At 39.7% G+C, this 17,715-nt stretch overlaps 1 protein-coding gene across 2 annotated transcripts in view; it reads left to right on the forward strand.

The window, feature by feature from the left end:
* Nucleotides 1-327: 327 nt before the first annotated feature.
* Nucleotides 328-17,715, forward strand: part of LOC127662184 (calcium permeable stress-gated cation channel 1-like) — an 88,427-nt gene continuing 71,039 nt past the window's right edge. For both annotated transcript variants that reach the window (XM_052153270.1, XM_052153271.1), the window contains exon 1: nt 328-398. The gene's annotated coding sequence lies outside the window, so the exon portion shown is untranslated. The remainder of the gene's footprint in view (nt 399-17,715) is intronic.

Consider the following 17,715-nt stretch of genomic DNA (forward strand, 5'->3'; position numbering starts at 1 on the left):
ATATATATATATATATATATATATATATATATATATATATATATATATATATATATATATATATATATATTCCCCATTCTTATGGTTGATGTAAACATTATTCGATATTACTAGATAATCGCATGAATAAGCATAGGTACAGGTGTGCCTAATAAAGTAGCTAATAATAATATATAAATAAAATAATATATATATATATATATATATATATATATAAAAGAAAATTCTCTCTCTCTCTCTTTTTATTTTTTATTTTAACCCCTTAATCTTATTGTCTGTTGATGCGGTGTCACTTTATACACGGTCCCTAAACAGATGGGCGCTCCCCGTGCGTGCTGGTGCTGATGCAGGCAGACACAAGCATCAACCGGACATAAACCACAGGAGGTGTTGTAAAGGTAAGCCGCACTATTGTTCTATTCACATCGGTTACATTGAGCTATACTAAATTATAAGGAATCTAGAAGAAAACTACAGCTCAATCGACCGCGAGAAAATTTAACTGAATTTGTCTGAACTTAACATGGTTTAAAAGTGGGCGTATTGATTTAACAGTTGTGGACAATGAATGTAAAAAACATCCTATTGCAGATCTGCGCTTGGTTACTAAACAGAGAAGGAAAGATTTGTAATACAGAAATCCAACGGCCAGTGTCTGAAATACTACGGGTGTATTGATCGCATCAGATCGGTTTGTTTTCTTGTTTGTTTTTCGTCGCAGGTTCAACATCACCTAGAGCCCCGCTGTTTTATTGTACCACAGGAGTGTGCACGCTGTGGATGTATTGTGATCTTCTGATATAATCATATTACTGATAAAACACACTACTAATAATAACAGTATTTCCCAGTCATCTCATACTGACAGCAGATAGTTTAATGCCTGGATGATATATTGAACCGCGGGAACAAGTCAGATGTATTTCAGATCAGAGGACGGGGGCGGATAGATTTCTCCACGCTGTTGCCAAGAAGCTTTGATGATGCTCAAGCACATATTCATAACTTTCACATTCAGAAATGTTGGCTCTCATCTTCCCTTTAAGAATCAGATAATATTTACATGTACAGATTTGTAAAACTTTAAAAAGGCATCTCAAGAACATATTTCCACCCCAAAATAAAATAATCATTATTCACGTTACTGTAATACAAACAAAATCTCATTCAGTACGGTAATGCTAAAAAATAATGAGACATTATTCTAAATGGTAAAATATTTATATGGTAGTATTTAGTGTACTGTTGATCATTTATATTCATTTAAATTAAATAAAAATCATTGTATAACCATCATTTCGTTTCTATAGTGCAGAAAAACATTCTGTACAGTAATGGGAATCTCATGAGAATCATCATTACGAATAATAGGAATTACAAAAAAACATCAGCTCAGAAGTAGGTCTGGGGAATTGAACACGTTCATTTCTATGACTAATACTTGACTGTGTAATGCATTAAAAAAATAACACAATTAATGCAATGTACACCTAAGTTTATCTTGCCACTAATGCTTGATATGAATTGAATCTGCCCATTTAATCCTGTTATTTAAAGAGACCACTGGAAAACGACAACTTACCCAACTTTTAATTGAAGCATGTCCACTGGTTTTATGGTATGTAAACATGTAGCCTACTTGTTTTTAATATTTATTTATGGAAAAATGTGTCTATATAACTCTATATGCAAAATACTAAACATTATAGCATGTGTATATTTAAATAATTAAATTAAATGATAACTTATAATTTTTTTTGCAAATTCTTTGAGACAAAGTATAAAGTAAATATATTTATAATTATATTTTTTTATGTTTCTTGTAATGTATCATATACTATTATTAATCGCGATTAGTCACAGACCCTCATGGTTTTCCAAACCCGTATAAACAACTTCTAGGAAACACAAAAATGCTAGGTAGAATGTTAGTGACTGCACAGCAAAACAAAAATACAAACAAATTATATATAAAATTATATATATATATAATTTTTTATTTTATTTTTTTTTTTTGCTGTGTCAGCCTCAGTCACCATTCACTTTCATTGCATTTGTTTTTCCATATGAATTGTGACTGAGTAATGATGAACATTTTTTAATTTTGGGGTGAATTAACCATTTTTTCCTTTTGATTTTGGAGAGAAATGTGTCCTGTACATGTTTTCATGAGATTCACCCAGTATAGTGTATTTATCACAATGTTGTTTATCTTGATGCTGATGATCTTGTTAATCCCAAACCCCATCTTAATTCTTTATGGGGATAAGACATATTTTTTCCTCCCACTACTATTCAGTTTTCCAGTTTTACAACTACAAAGAATTCATGGATGATGAAAGTCAACATATGTTTTAATATTGTAATATATTGTTATGGAGACTGATCAGGGTCATTTTCAGTTCCCAGCATGCTTTGTGTAGGACTAGAGGGATAGAATTAATGTAGAGAGTTAAGTGTTATTTGATGTGTCTTTGAGTGAGATGAGTATGGAGAGAGATGTGTAAGTGATTGTGTTGGGCTTTGATAGGGGACATTTTGTGTTTAGGTTGAGAATGGGATAATGAGTTGTGAGACTGTTTTACATGTTGATTTAATAAAAGATTTTATATTTTTTTCATATGGAAAATTAAGCCTATTTTTATAGTAATTAAGATTTTTTATATTGTGATATTATTTTCATGACAGTTATGGATATTTACACCTCAAATCTCATTATTGCAATGCAAAGCAATGCAAAAAGAAAAAAAAGATGGTCATTATAATATTCTCATTACCGCAATGTGAACTTAAAAAAATAAAATAATTAAATGGTAAAGAATTGCAGTATATACCATAGTAGTATTCCATAGGTACTAACTTTCAAAGTCACTTTTTGTTATTAAAAACATTGAAATACAATTGTGAAGTAAAAGAAAGATGTCTGGACGTGTTACAGTAATGAGAATTGGAGGATAAAATGTGCTTAAGTGTCCTGACAATAATGTCACAATGCAAAAAGTATTAATTGTCCTAAATGAACACTTTATTTTCTTCATTTTTTTATTTTTATTTTTATTTTGGGGTTAAATATTCCCTCGCAGACTTCTGTCTCATGGACTCGAATGTACGTCACTGCTTACATATCACGAGTGTTCACTACTGGCTGAAGATGTGCGAGGGGTTTAACTGGAACACCCTAAACCCTTGTTAACTTGGAGCATGTTGAAGGCTGATATCAATTTGTGGAATTATTTAGTGATTTTTGCACCTGCGAAAACAATGTTTTTGGAGATTGATTTCAGAGGCTTATGTATAAATCTTGTATATTTATATTTTTTATTAGAATGACTTGTTAGAAATAATTCATCAAGATTTACACAAACTAAAATGTTAATATAACAATGAACACAGGCTATAACTGTGTGATAAACAGTTTAAGGTAGCTACAAGTATTTTACTGTTAAATATCAATATAACTTTTCTAAACTGCTTAATTGACCTAACTTCACTTCCATCATACATTAGAGTTGTATGGGGGTGGGGTTTATGAAGTCCAATCAGCTGTCGTGTCACAGTCGAGTTGCATTGTGGGATATGGAGCTGTCTGAAGCGTACATCGGAGTAGACTCGCTCCCTCTGTCAAAATAGAGGGGTTGAAAGTCTATCAACAGAAACTTCCCTCGCTAACTTAACGAAGTGGAATGGACTTACAAAAAACCTCCGGGGATTCTCCCGAGTGGAAGTGCTTAAGGAAGTTAGCTTGTGGATGTTAAAAGAGAAGTGGAATGCAGCCCGAGAGTTCCAGTGCACTAGGATCAGCCACAGCATGTAGACTCACGGACTAGCGCCATCTCCTGTCAGGGGTTTTTACCAAGTGGTCTCTTCATGTGTTTTTACTGATCGGATTGCTATCCGACTGAACGAGCACATTCCATATACAACTGGCCACATCAATGTGTCTCCTCCAAGTGGATATATATCTTCAATTCACGCGCTATATGAAAAAAAAAACAAGGTTAATTTACGTGATTATGCTAATGCTGGGCAACTAATTTAAAAGATGTGATTTATTATTTGATTCCAAGTAACTTTGCTCCATGTGCGCATATCTGTGTGTGTGCTCTCAGACACCCACTGTGTTTTTGCCGTTAGGGCTTGTCATAGGTAAGATATGTCCATGCGCCTCAGCTGCGCTCATTTGAGCAGAGGGGTAGAGTAGCCAAAAACTGTACTCAAGTAAAAGTACAATTACTTGATAAAAAAAAAATACTCAAGTAGAAGTAAAAGTAATGATATAAATAATTACTTGAGTAAGAGTAAAAAAATATCAAATTAAAAGAATACTCAAGTAGTGAGTAACTAGTTACTTTCATGTGTAACTGTACAGACGTTTACTTCCCAATATTACATTACATAATACACATATAATATGTATTATATAATAATAATAATAATAAGAAGAAGAATTTAATAATAATAATTATTATTATTTTTGTAAATTTTTTCATCATTCACCCTCATGTTGTTCCAAACCTGTGTGACTTTCTTCACTCCATACTTTAAAAGGGACTCTTGACTAAGACTGTCTGTCTTGAAACTTTAAAATCTTTTGGGTTCCACAAAATTCAGAAAGTCATGGTGGTTTAGAACAACACGAGTGCAGGGAAATTATGACAGAATATTAATTAATTCCTAATTCAGTGTAGTTACGTACAGTATGGATAAACTGCACCTTATCTCTGTATTCGGAAACGTGTTAGGTTTATTTAAGTTCAGAGCTTGTTCTCTGTTGCCCATGAGAAAAACGTGCCACATCTGTCAAATGCTAATTTGCTGTGCAGAGATGCACTCCAGTAGTCAACCAAGCATGCGATCCGCAAAGCAAAAGACTTACACTTTACGTGGATGTTTAAATGGATTAATACGCAATGATATAAAAATGTATACTTAGAAACTGAGGTCATAAAGAGTATTAAATAGTCAGCCTGAAAATGACTATCACCACGACACAGACAAGCTCATGTCATCACAATCACCAAAACTCACTGCAACATGTTTTCTTAAGTTGGAGCTGCAATTGTAATCTTGAATTATTCATTTGTCTTGGTGTAAAATGAATGCATTGCATGATGAAAGAAAGTGTTAGTTTTGAGCTCTTGCTGCTGCAGAGATCGACTTGAGTGGCAGAGCTAGCTGTTTATTAAATTGATTACATTTAAATGTATTAAAACGTATTTAATTAAAACCAGTAATGTAACAAAAGAAACATCGCCCTTTGTATTGAAGTAAAAGGAAACATTTTTCATAAGAAATTTACATGAGTAAGAGTAAAAAGTACCAAATATTAAACCTACTCTTAAAAGTACATTTTCTCCAAAAATTTACTCAAGTAAATGTAACTGAATAAATGCAGTGCGTTACTACCCACCTCTGCCTTTGAGTGTTTAGTCTCAGTTTCTCCTACAGTTTCTCCTAAAAGTTCTGTTTCTCCTACAACATGCATCCGTTTCTCAATTTATTATTTATTGTGCGACGACAATCCTATGCAAATACTCTTGTTACAGCTGTTATGTTTCACATTTTCCCTATAAAGTTTACTTATGTGGCTTGAACAGCCAGATGCATTTACACTTTACTGAGTTTTGTTTGGAATGCATCTCAAACCACCTCCTGAATATTTATATCCATCTTGAATCCATCTTGGAGGGCATTCACACATCAGATAGCTATCGATCACTAAAAACACATGAAGTAACCAAGAGCAAATACCCTTTCGCAAAATTTTATATCACTCCAGTGTGTTTACTTTCCTTTGTGATGTGACTAGAAGCACAATGCATCAAGAGTGTGGGAGTCACATTGAAATCAGGATGTAATTGTGTTTGCACAATCAGGGACGAGCGTGATTCAAAGGTTGTATTTTACTCCACATTTACTCCATTACATTTTTATTTTTACTTACATTTTTAGGTTGAGGTTTAAGGTTTGGGTTGGGAGTACAGTTTATAAAATATGTGGACAGTACACCAGGAAAACGGAGCTCACACTTGCCCATATCTCCAACAGCAATGATCAATTTGGCCACTGGGGGCAGTATTTTTAATATCTGTAAGCACAAACCTATTTTAGCTGAAAAAAAGTCAACCTACTGTCTCACTGTGTCTCTGATTTCATTGTGACTTGGCATCGTGAGAATCAATCAACATAGTGCTGGTTAATTTGGCGGACTGACAGCCACGCTGGACAAAAACAACACTTTTGCTGGTGAAGCTGGTTGTTTTACATGGTTATTAAAGTGAAGATGACCACTGCGGTGGTGCTTACGGTAGTCCTTATGCTAGTGAAACAGCAGCTTCTAATTGATTGAGCTGGTCAATGAATGTAGTCTGCCTGGTTTAGGAGTCAGAGCAGGCAGTTGGCTGTTGTTAAGCAGCCTGGCTGACAAATTTACCAGACTATCATCCATCATATGATGGTGAACAGCTATGCTAGTCATTGTAAAGGGTTAAAGCTGTGTCATTGTTTTCAGTGTTAATATTATTTCTTGGATCCCAGCTTAATATGCTGTATTAACTTTAATTAAGCCAATTGTTGGTTGATTTCACCTAAAAGTGTATCACTGCGGCTCTGTGACACAATCAAATCATTTGTTTGAGTGGCCCGTCCAGCCCGACACAGCAACATTACCCTGTTGATACGCACCCCGTTTTTGAGCACAAACCATGAAAATGACATACCTGAACTTAAATGGTTGTATTTACTGGACTCTTTGGAGTATGGATACAGTTGTAGTATCTTTTGAAGTCCCTTTGGGCTTTATTTCAGAATTAATATATGTTGTTATTTTTTAAAGTTAGAGAAGCTGAAGTTTATAGTAGTGGAAATAGTTTGTGCTGAACCTGTTTTATAATAAAAAAAACAATATTAAAAGTACTAAGACAAACCAGAAATACAATGTTCTCAAAGCCACACGTCTAAAGAAGTTACGTTTCAAATTTGAAGATGATCTAACAAAAACTGAGGTTCCTGCAAGCTTTATTCTCTGTAAAAATCGCTTTTGCTATTCCATTTGGTGACACCACTGGCATAAAAAATTACAGACTTCAGCTTTAATTTGCATTGAAATTGTGGCAAACAGCCTCATCACTGTTACACATTTTGTGCTCACCGAAAAGCTGAAATAAGTCTGTAAACCTCTTTGGCATTTGCAGGACTCATGCCTTTTTTAAAAAGAAGTAATCTGTATATTGATGGTTCTCCAGCAGAGAGATAAATGGCTGACATTTGCAGTCTTTATAAATGTCCGGTGTCTGTCTGACTATCAAGGACAAGACAAATTTATGGCACCAGTTTTCTAGTCACCAGTCAGATTTTCCATCTGCTTTACATATAAATAGAGCATCTTGAAATGATGTTCATAGCAATGCACGATTACCGAGCCGAATGTATGAAGCAATTAATGCTAGTCGAAATGTCACTGCACTTGTGACAGAATGTTGGTTGAAGCTCATAATTGGATCATGAATAAATCATCAGAATGAACACCTGCTCTTGGCTAATGTCTCCTAGTCCTTACTATTCTCATTAGTGCAGAAATTTTAGTGGCATCTTGCTTGCATTGATCTATACTGTGCCAGTTGCATCATGGTGTGCAAACAAAGGTTGGCTTTCACATGCAAAAGCATCCATTTCCATACATTTCGAAGTCACAAGGAAGGCTGTTAAAAGAGTTAGACTACTACAGGCATTTGTGTAGTTTGGAGCAGACAGAATGATTGCAGTCTCTGATGTTAGTTAAAGTTTGTTTTTAGGCCTTAGAAAAAGAAAATCACAAAGTATGCAAACTATAATGGCACTTTCTAACATTTTAGAAACACTACAACACTTTTCTAACATAACCAGTACAACAAATGGGCTTAATTAAGTCCTTAATTAAATTGCAGATTTATCTAATTAATATAGTGTGAGGGAAGAAACAGATGTGCATAGACTTTCACAAATGAATTCTTTAAAAATTAAGAACAGTTGTTGGGAACAGTTTCTTGGAATTCTGCCAAGGCAATTAATTTAGCTTGCAGGTGTGACTACTGTAATTTTAACTGCATATAATAATTTGGTTTTACAAAATTTGTAGTTATGTTGCTAACACATTCTACTAGGTTTCTTTTTTCATTCCAGTTGTTCAGTGATCAAAACTTGTAATACATTTCTGAAAACATACAACAAATAATCTCAGCAAAATGTGTAATTGGCATCTCCATGCAGCAGAGGCATGAATATTGGATGGGGCATTTGGCTGAGATTGAAAGTTGATCCAGTTGATGCAGTTCAGCCAGAGCCACAGAAGCTGGAAGAGTGAGCTTTTGAAATTTCACACAGGTAGTGGCTAGATTTGGTTAGATGGTGCTGAATAATTCAGCTAGAATGCTCAACTTCTCTTCCCCTTTACAACACAACTGTCATGGAAACATCCAACATCTGGCATGTAAACCATTTCTGGACCTGTTTTTCTGTATTTTGTTTATCAACATCCTTTGCAGGATTTGTTGTATAAGGAGCTTAAAATAGTTGTTTCTAAGATTATCTTTGGTGCAATATTGTCTTGTTCACACACAACCACCCACATGCACATACAAAGATTGAGGCTGGCACCTGACCTGAGGCCTTTCAGAAATAATAACACTGACTGTTTATGAATAGGGAAAAGTGGTGTCCTTGCTATTAGATAGAGGTAAAAAATATGAGATTGAATTATCAGATGAATGGCCAATCTTAAAGCTTAAGAATGAAAATCATTATAAAACAAATGGTATATTTGCCGCTTTGATGAAGCTTCTATGTGAAGTGAAATCACTCTAGTTTGGCAAATGTAACTATAATAAAATTGGTTTATAGCACTCTCCCTGCAGCCATGTCCTGTAGGCCAGTGAAAATAGCATAATATATATACGTATACACACACACACACACACACACACACACACAACAACAACAACAACCGGCATTCGCCTCTAAGTGGCGGTGACATCACCACGGCGCTTGTGCCAGGCTATGTGCACGTTAAGGCCACGTGAAGTGTCAAACGCCCGCTGGCAGGAGGTCCCGGGACAGATCCAACAGGTGACATGGGTCAACTGACTTAGACGACTGGCTGATGCACCACCTGTGCCCCCTACTGTGCCAAAGTGCTGTGCTTTAGCCACCCGGCGCTCTGCTCATTGTTGTGAGCATTGCTCTTCTGCCCTCTTTTGTTGTTGGAGGGCGACTGCCTCTAACTGGCCAGTAGCGTCCTTCACAAGCCTCCTCCAAAGAGGCCGATCTTGACACCGCTGGTACCAGTCATCGGCAAGTCCACTCAACTCCACTCCCTCCTGTACCACATCACTCCATCTCTTCTCCAGCCCGTGCTGCGCCCGCTTAGCCCCCTCTATCCGGCCGAACAAAAGCTGTTTAGGCATGCGGTGGCCGAGCATGCGGGCTACATGACCCAGCCAACACAACCTTGCCTGCTGGAGGAGCTCACCGATGGGACTTTGTCCACATCTTTCAAAGATTTGTGAGCTCCTCACACAATCCAGCCTGGTTAAACTCAGGATGTATCTTAGGCAGGTCAGCCTAAATGTTTCTAACCGGCGAAGATGTTCCATTAGGGAGGTCCACGTTTTGCAAGCATAGAGAAGGGAGGGAATGACCGTGGCCGAGAATACCTGAAGCTTTGTGCGGAGCGACAAACTGGGTAGCTTCCACACAGCGTTACACAACCGATGAAAAGATAATGAGATAACTGATTCGGAGTGAGACCTCTGCTGTCAAACCGGAGCTGGTCATAAGCACACTGCCCAGGTATGGAAAACACTCCATTCTCGCTTAGTTTTGGTTGGGCTGAGAGTAAGGCCCCATCTCTTAGTGGCAAGCTACAGGTTCATCAGCAGCACCTCCAACTCCTCCTCTGAGTGAGCAGCAATCACCAAATCATCAGCATACATAATGTGGTTGACCAATAGGGAGCCATCCCTTGACCCCACCCGGGCATCAATCAACCTCCCATTATATCTGTACCAGATGGAAATTCCTCCGTTACAGCCATCGAAGGCTTCACGTACCACGTGGTCGAAATAGATATTAAATAATGTGGGAGCCAGAGGCTATCCCTGTCGCACTCCAAGGTGAACAGGGAATGGCTCCGACTCCCGACCATGTAGTTTTACCTGGGCCCACTCACCATCATGAAGGTCCTTAATGATCACGAGTAGCGGGTCTGGGACTCCGAAAGCACGAAGAACAAGCCAGAGCCCAGGCCTACTGATGGTATCATAGGCCTTGACCAGGTCAATAAAGCAGAGATGTAGGACTTGCTGGAATTCCCTACACCTCTGCTGTAGCAGACGGACAGAGAATATGGCATCTGTGCAAGACCGCCCTTTCCTGAAACCACACTGGGGCTCTGCAAGCCTCTTCTCAGCGTGCCTAGCAAGGCGATGTTGAATAATCCTTGCCAGGACATTTCCCAGCACACTGAGGAGCAAGATGCCCATATAGTTGTTATAATCCGTGCGGTCCCCCTTTTTAAAGAGAGGGACCACTAGGGCATCCTTCTAATCCTGTGGAACCCGCCCAGTGGTCCAGACTGTTGTTATGATGTCATGTAGGGCAGTCTGTGCACAAACGCCACCCTCCCTCAGCATTTTGCTTGGGAGATCATCTCTGCCCGGTGCCTTTCCTGGTCTCAGGCTCCGGATCACCTTCAGTACTTCCTCCAAAGATGGCACCTCAGCCAGCCACCCACAGGGAGTGACTTCTTCCTCCAATATTTGAGGCACCACAGCCCTAGCAGGGTCATCCCCACTTTATCCCACAATGTTTTCCAGGCTGAGGGACTTCCTCTCCCCCAGGACCTCACAGAAATGCTCAGAAAATCTGCAAACCTGTTCCTGGGGGTTGGAGATTGGATCACCGTTCTTTCCCCTAATGATGGTAACAGGTGTGGCACAGCAAGTAACTTTTTTGATAGAATTAAAGAGCGATTTTTGATCATGGGCCATTGAGGCAGACTCCATCTCCTCAACAACCCGCGACCACCAACCATCTTTGCAGCACCTCACGGCTCTCCGAACCTCCGAGCGAAGGCTGCGGTAAGCCTCCTCATTCTCTGACGTGGGATGCTGTAGACGATGAGAGTGGGCCTGTCGCTTTTTCTCAGCCAGCCTGAAGACCTCCTCCGTCAGCCAGGGTCTCTGAGGAGGTCTGGACCGTGTGCCCAAAACTGCCATTGCAGTTACATGAGCCACAGTCCTAAACCTCGCCTATTTCCCCTCGACATCCGGAGGAGTGGGTGATGATGCCAACCTGAGCTGCAAGCAATGCTGAAATTCTCACCTGCAACTTTCATCAGCTAGCCTAGACCAGGCCATTATGGGTTTGAATGGGGTCCTGGGTTTACACCCACAAGAAGAATGTGGAAGAATGGCAGGCGCATCTTACAGATGACAAGTCGATGGTCAGTGGGCAGATCAGCTCCACGGTAGATCCTGGTGTCAAGGACATGGGCCCACATCCACTGTTCCGTCACTATGTAGTCCAGCAGATGTTCTTGCTTGGACCCTTCATGCATCCATGATGTTGTGTGGATGCACCGATGCTGGAACAGTGTGTTGGTAATTACAAGCCCATGGGATGCACAAAAATCTAGCAGCATCCTACCGTTGTTATTGAGCTGATCTGGCCCATCTCTTCCAATCACTCCTGACTAGGTGCTAGCATCATGTCCAACTCGGACATTGAAACCACCCAACATGATGATTCTATCCCGAGGGGCCACTTTAGCCAGTACCTGTGACAGGAGGTCACAGAAGGCATCTGACTCATCAGCCTTTCCCGCATCCCTCCACGGATGTTTGTCTTTGGTGGGGGCATAAGTAACCACGACCACCACTCCTCGCCTCTGGTTGATGGGAAGGCGAACCCAAAATAACCTGGAGCTCACAGCTTCCCACACCTCACCACCACGCTCCCATGCTCCCTTCATTCTTTTGTTCAGAAGAAGTGCCACTCCCTGTTGTTTGAGTAGAGGACAGTCCATCCCCCATTGTGGCAAGAGACAGACTCCTGAACACCACAGAGATCCAGGCGGTACCGGTCCAGCTCCCAACAGAGGAGTGGCAGCCTCTCCTCCACTGTGAGTGTTCGAACATTCCACGTGGCCATCCGTAGCAGCTTTTTGTTGTTTCTGGAGGAGCCCCGAGGGTAAGGATTCAGTCTCCTGGCTCTGCCAGATGGAGTTTGGCCAGACCGGGGACCGGCCGGTCAGCCTCACGTCTTTCCGATTCCTAGCCAGTCCGTTTTGTTGCCAGCGGCGCAGGCAATAACGTCACAGCTGCACGTAAACATGTCATTGGTGTGGAAGATCTTCACTGTGTGTGAAGAATACATAAAGTTCGAAATGTGTAATAATTGTAAGGCTAAAGTAAACCGTGGGGTAACCACCACAATAACATTCAGAACAACAAACCTAATTAGACATTTAAAACACCATCACCCAGCTGAAAATGCCCATTTTAAAAAAAAAAAGCTAAAAAGGGAAAGCGGCTAAAGCTAGCAAGAGCTCAGAGCCAGCCACAAGTCAGCAGCCTCTCCTATCTTTCCTTGGTATGAGCAGCAAAAAGACCAAAGCAATTATGAGGAAAATTATGGAATTCATGGCCCTGGATGACCAGCCGTTCTCCATAGTTGAGGACAGAGGGTTCAGAAATCTGATACATTTCCTTGATACACGAGTTGTTTAATCTCGTGTCATGTCACACACGCAGCCTGTTACCTGTCAACATTTGGGTACACAAATCCGGGAGAGGGGAAGTGGGGTGCTGGATGGCAGAGGCAGGCTAAATACAATACAAATTGTGGCGTTGTGATTTATTGTGCTGAGTAACTTAATTTTTCCCACCGTGTCAGATATTAAAATCAGTGCTACACTCATTGCAAAAGGTGTGGGCATTGTCGATATGGCTTCTGGATATGAAATTAAATTCTTCCATCCAGCTGTTGTTAAATTTACAAGTATATTTAGTTCTTTTTCACCGGAGCACTAGCTGAGTCTTCTCCTCCCATCTACCAGTGATGCTTGATTCAACATCCTATGAGTTAATATGACGTTCCCACAAATTAATATCTCGTGGCCACGACAAAACCAAGTGAACCGAACATGTCCCCTCCCGGTCACCGTACAATAAGGCATAAAGTTAAAGATGAAACGTTCTTTTCAAAAAAATTTGCAAGATAAGTGTGTTGTTGTTTTTTTTTTTTGCCACAATTTTTGAGTGAAAAAAAGGAAAGGAGCACCATTAAAAAGTTTGGGCTCCCCAAGAGATTTTAGCTCTCAAGTAACTTTTACCAAGGTCTCAGACCTTAATTAGCTTTTTAGGGCTATGGCTTGTTCACAATCATCATTTGTAAAGGCCAGGTCATGCAAATTTCAAAGCTTTACAAATACTCTAACTCCTCAAATCTTGTCCCAACAATCAGCAGCCATAGGCTCCTCTAAGCAGCTGCCTAGCACTCTAAAAAAGGTAAATAATTGATGCCCACAAATCAGGAGAAGGCTATAAGAAGATAGCAAAGCGTTTTCAGGTAGCCGTTTCCTCAGGTCATAATGTAATTAAGAAATGGTAGTTAACAGGAACGGTGGAGGTCAAGTTGAGGTCTGGAAGACCAAGAAAACTTTCAGAGAGAACTGCTCGTAGGATTGCAAGAAAGGCAAATCAAAACCCCTGTTTGATTGCAAAAGACATTAAGGAAGATTTAGCAGATTCTGGAGTAGTGGTTCACTGTTCTACAGTGCAGTGACACCTGCACAAATATGAACTTCATGGACGAGTCGCGAGGAGAAAACCTTTCCTGCATCCTCACCACAAATTTCAGCATCGAAAGTTTGCAAATGAACATCTAAACAAGCCTGATGCATTTTGGAAACATGTCCTGTGGACTGATGAAGTTAAAATCTAACTTTTTGAGGTATATTTGGAGAAAAAAGGGTGAAGAATTTAATGAAAATAACACCTCTCCTGTTAAGCACAGGGGTGGATCGATCATGCTTTGGGCTTGTGTTGCAGCTAGCGGTATGGGGAACATTTCATTGGTTGAAGGAAGAATGGATTAATTGGATGGCCAGCAAATTCTGGAAGCAAACATCTCACCATCTGTAAACAATCTGAAGATGAAAAGAGGATTGCTTCTACTACAGTATAACAATCCTAAACACACCTCAAAATCCACAATCCTCAAGAGGTGCAAGCAAAAGGTTTTGCCATGGCCCTCACAGTCCTCCGACCAAAACATCATTGAAAATCTGTGCATAGACCTCAAAAGAGCAGTTCATGCAAGATGGCCCAAGAATCACAGAACTAGAAGCCTTATGCAAGGAATAATGGGCAAAAATCCCCCAATCAAGAACTGAAAGTCTCAGCTGGCCACGAAAAACTTTTACAAGCTGTGATACTTGCCAAAGGGAGTGTTAATAAATACTAACCATGCAGGGTGCCCAAACTTTTGCTTCGGGCCCTTTTCCTTTTTAGTTTTTTTGAAACTGTAAAAGATGGAAATAAAAAAGTAAAATTGCTTAAAATATTAAAGAAATGTGTCATCTTTAACTTTATGCTTTTTGGAAATCAGGCCATCTTTTGCTCACTTAGCTACTCACAGCAACAGAAATCTTGGGTGCCCAAACTTTTGCATGCCACTGTATATATATATATATATATATATATTATATTATATTGGACTTCAGAATGCTATGATTGACCAATCAGAATCAAGTATTCCAGAGAGTTGTGTTATAAATTTTCATAATACTGGCTTGGCTGCTGCTACTTGTGTGCATGAATGTGTGACAGAGAGAAAGTGAGTGATGTGCCAGATTGCGGCTTAGATGTCACATTACTGCATTTATGACTCACATCCTTTCTGTCAAGAATAGATCTAAACAGAACATAATGCACATAGACAGAAACAATCTCCAGTGCACTGTTTATGTAATACAATGCATTTATATATTTATATATAGGTGCTCAAACCTTCGCCAAAAGGACAATGGCATCTCTTTGAACAATGGCAATGAGGAGGATTGCTACAGAGCTTATTTTCAGGGCGGATTCAACTCAGGCACACAATTCGCCCTGCACAATTTGTTCTACAGACATGAATGATACTTCAAATCCTCTGGCTTGTTGAGGAGCGGTTTCCTTTTACGTTTAAGCGATTAGACTTATGATTTTCACTTGGAGGATGATTGAACAGGTCTAAAAAAAAACATAGACTTATAAAGGGTCACTGCTGGGGGGTGGGGTGATGTGAGCGCAAAGCGATCATCTGTGTTCCGCAACTGCTTTCGGGTCATTGAATAACATATAACATACGAATAAGGGCATGCTTTCTGATGCCCTCCTAGGGTAAGATGGTGCCCTCCCTAGGGAGATGGTGCCCTACGCAAACTGCGTAGTCTGCTTATAGTGGGTGGCGGTACTGGACTTATATTGAGGAAGGGACACAAGACATATATATATCTAAGGCCTAGAATATCGTACATGGTCAAAAGTATATGGACACCCCTTATCTAATTAATGGGTTTGGGTATTTAGCTATCCATTGCACAAATGTTTCACTTAAACTTATTGAAGGATTCAACATAGTTTTATGTTTTTATTTCATAAAAGAATAGTTCACCCAAAAATGTGAATTCTCTCATAATTTACTCATTCTTATGCCATCCCAGATGTGTATGACTTTATTTCTTCAGCAGAACACACACAAAAAAAGATTTTTATAAAAATATCTCAGCTCCATATGTCCATACAGTTCAAGTGAAAGGTGATCAGACCTTCCCAAAACCAAAAATATAATAGGTGTGGGTGATAAACAGAACAATCCTTTTTGGTTCTAAATCTCCACTTTAACTTTCACTTTCAGATGTGAAAGTAAAAATAAACAGGCACCAAATGTGACTTTCAGATGTAAAAGTGAATGTGAAAACCTAGATATAGAGTAAAAAAGGGATGAACGCTTTGATCTGTTTCTCACCACACCTATTATTTTCAAGTTCTTTTTTGGGTTATCTATCCCTTTAAATCAAGTTAATTGACACAACATCTGTCTGACATTGGCAACAAAAAGCAGAGCTCTATAATAAAGTAACAACAGCACTGCATTTCACTACAGATTATCATGAATAAAAATGATGGGAATTCACAAGAAGTGATAATCTTAAATAAACTAAATAAAGTGGAGAGAAAAAAACTTCCAGATTAAGGAACTAGATTCTGCTTGGGGAGCACGTCCTCCTCTGGCTATACGATAAATGTACATATGCCAATATTATTTAGGGGTTTGTGTCCTTTTCTGCATATCGTAACGCTGTTTTGTGGTCCGTTCTGCATAACGCGGCGGATCATTTTAGCTTATCGCGGCATATTTGGTCCGTTTCGCGGCCGACCCACCGGCACGCTCGGTTCTTCCAATGGCCAGTACGACCCTGATCAGCCCCAAAGAGCGTCGGCCCACCGGGAAAATGCCCGGTATGCCAGATTACCAGTCCAGCCATGGACATGACACTGATGTTTGGCTCATTCAACAAGCTGTAACTCTTCAGTCTACTTGGCATTTGCCTTCAATGTGTAAGCTCTAATCTTGGCTATGTAGACTTGACTAGCTGTCTAGCAAGCAAATTCTTATGTCACCGCAAAATGCTGCTCTGTTCGCCTGTGAGCACTTAACAATGCCGCTTCAGGGAGAAGACTGTATTTCGCCACTTTCAATGTTGCATTGCATGTCGGTTTGAAACACTTCTTGTGCAGTAGCACTACCAATTATGTACTTATGTATCGAACGATGCATACAGGCATCAAATCAAGAGTGTCGTATAGAACGATACAATACATTTTCTTTTTACGTCCCTATTACATAGGCTATGCATCAGATGGACGCTTTTTGGGGAGTCTCAGTTTGGTTGCGTCACGTCTCACAGAGTAGTTTAGGTTGCTGTTTCAAAGTAGTTTAAATCTTTGAGAAACGTATCTCGAGACCCCTGCATTGTGCTTTGTCCAGCTGTCATGAAAGCATCCTGCATGACTGGCTCTCATTCTGTTACTGACTGGCTGTGCTGCCTACCCTAAAGTGAAGTTTATGAGGCACGTTACTTGTGCAGCTGTGGTGGCGCTGACTGCCCCCTGCTGACTGTGCCTTGCAAACATCGACCACATTGTGGCAGTAGCTAGCATGTGCAAGCACCACTCACATTTTTCTCAAACGATTGTAAATATGGGATAATTTCATGAGGCATTTGCTATTCTTTGTCTTCAGTGCATAAAAAAGCTTTTATAAAGTTGTTTTCAGCTGATTAGCATATTTAATTTAAGTAAACCTTTGTCATCTGCCTCTGCAGATTTATTATGTCACCAAGTCTACCTCAGAATCCTCTGGTAAACGTTGAGAAAAATCTTTCATTAATATGTGCTCCTTAAGACCTCTGGATCAGAGTCTCGAAGATCGGTATATCAGACGTGGATGGTGGATCTCTGGAGGAGAGTTCTTTCATCTTGGCAGGAAGCTCCCTGGATATTCTCGGACTAATCCAGCCATTCAGTCACAGCGAATCAAGCCCAGGGATTCCCATCTAATGTATGGGAGGGGAAAATGGATATTGCAATATTTCCTGCCTAGTGGGGATTTTTAGAGAGAAGCAAAAAA

The sequence above is a fragment of the Xyrauchen texanus genome, chromosome 22 (genome assembly GCF_025860055.1).
Source record: "Xyrauchen texanus isolate HMW12.3.18 chromosome 22, RBS_HiC_50CHRs, whole genome shotgun sequence".
Taxonomy (NCBI): domain Eukaryota; kingdom Metazoa; phylum Chordata; class Actinopteri; order Cypriniformes; family Catostomidae; genus Xyrauchen; species Xyrauchen texanus.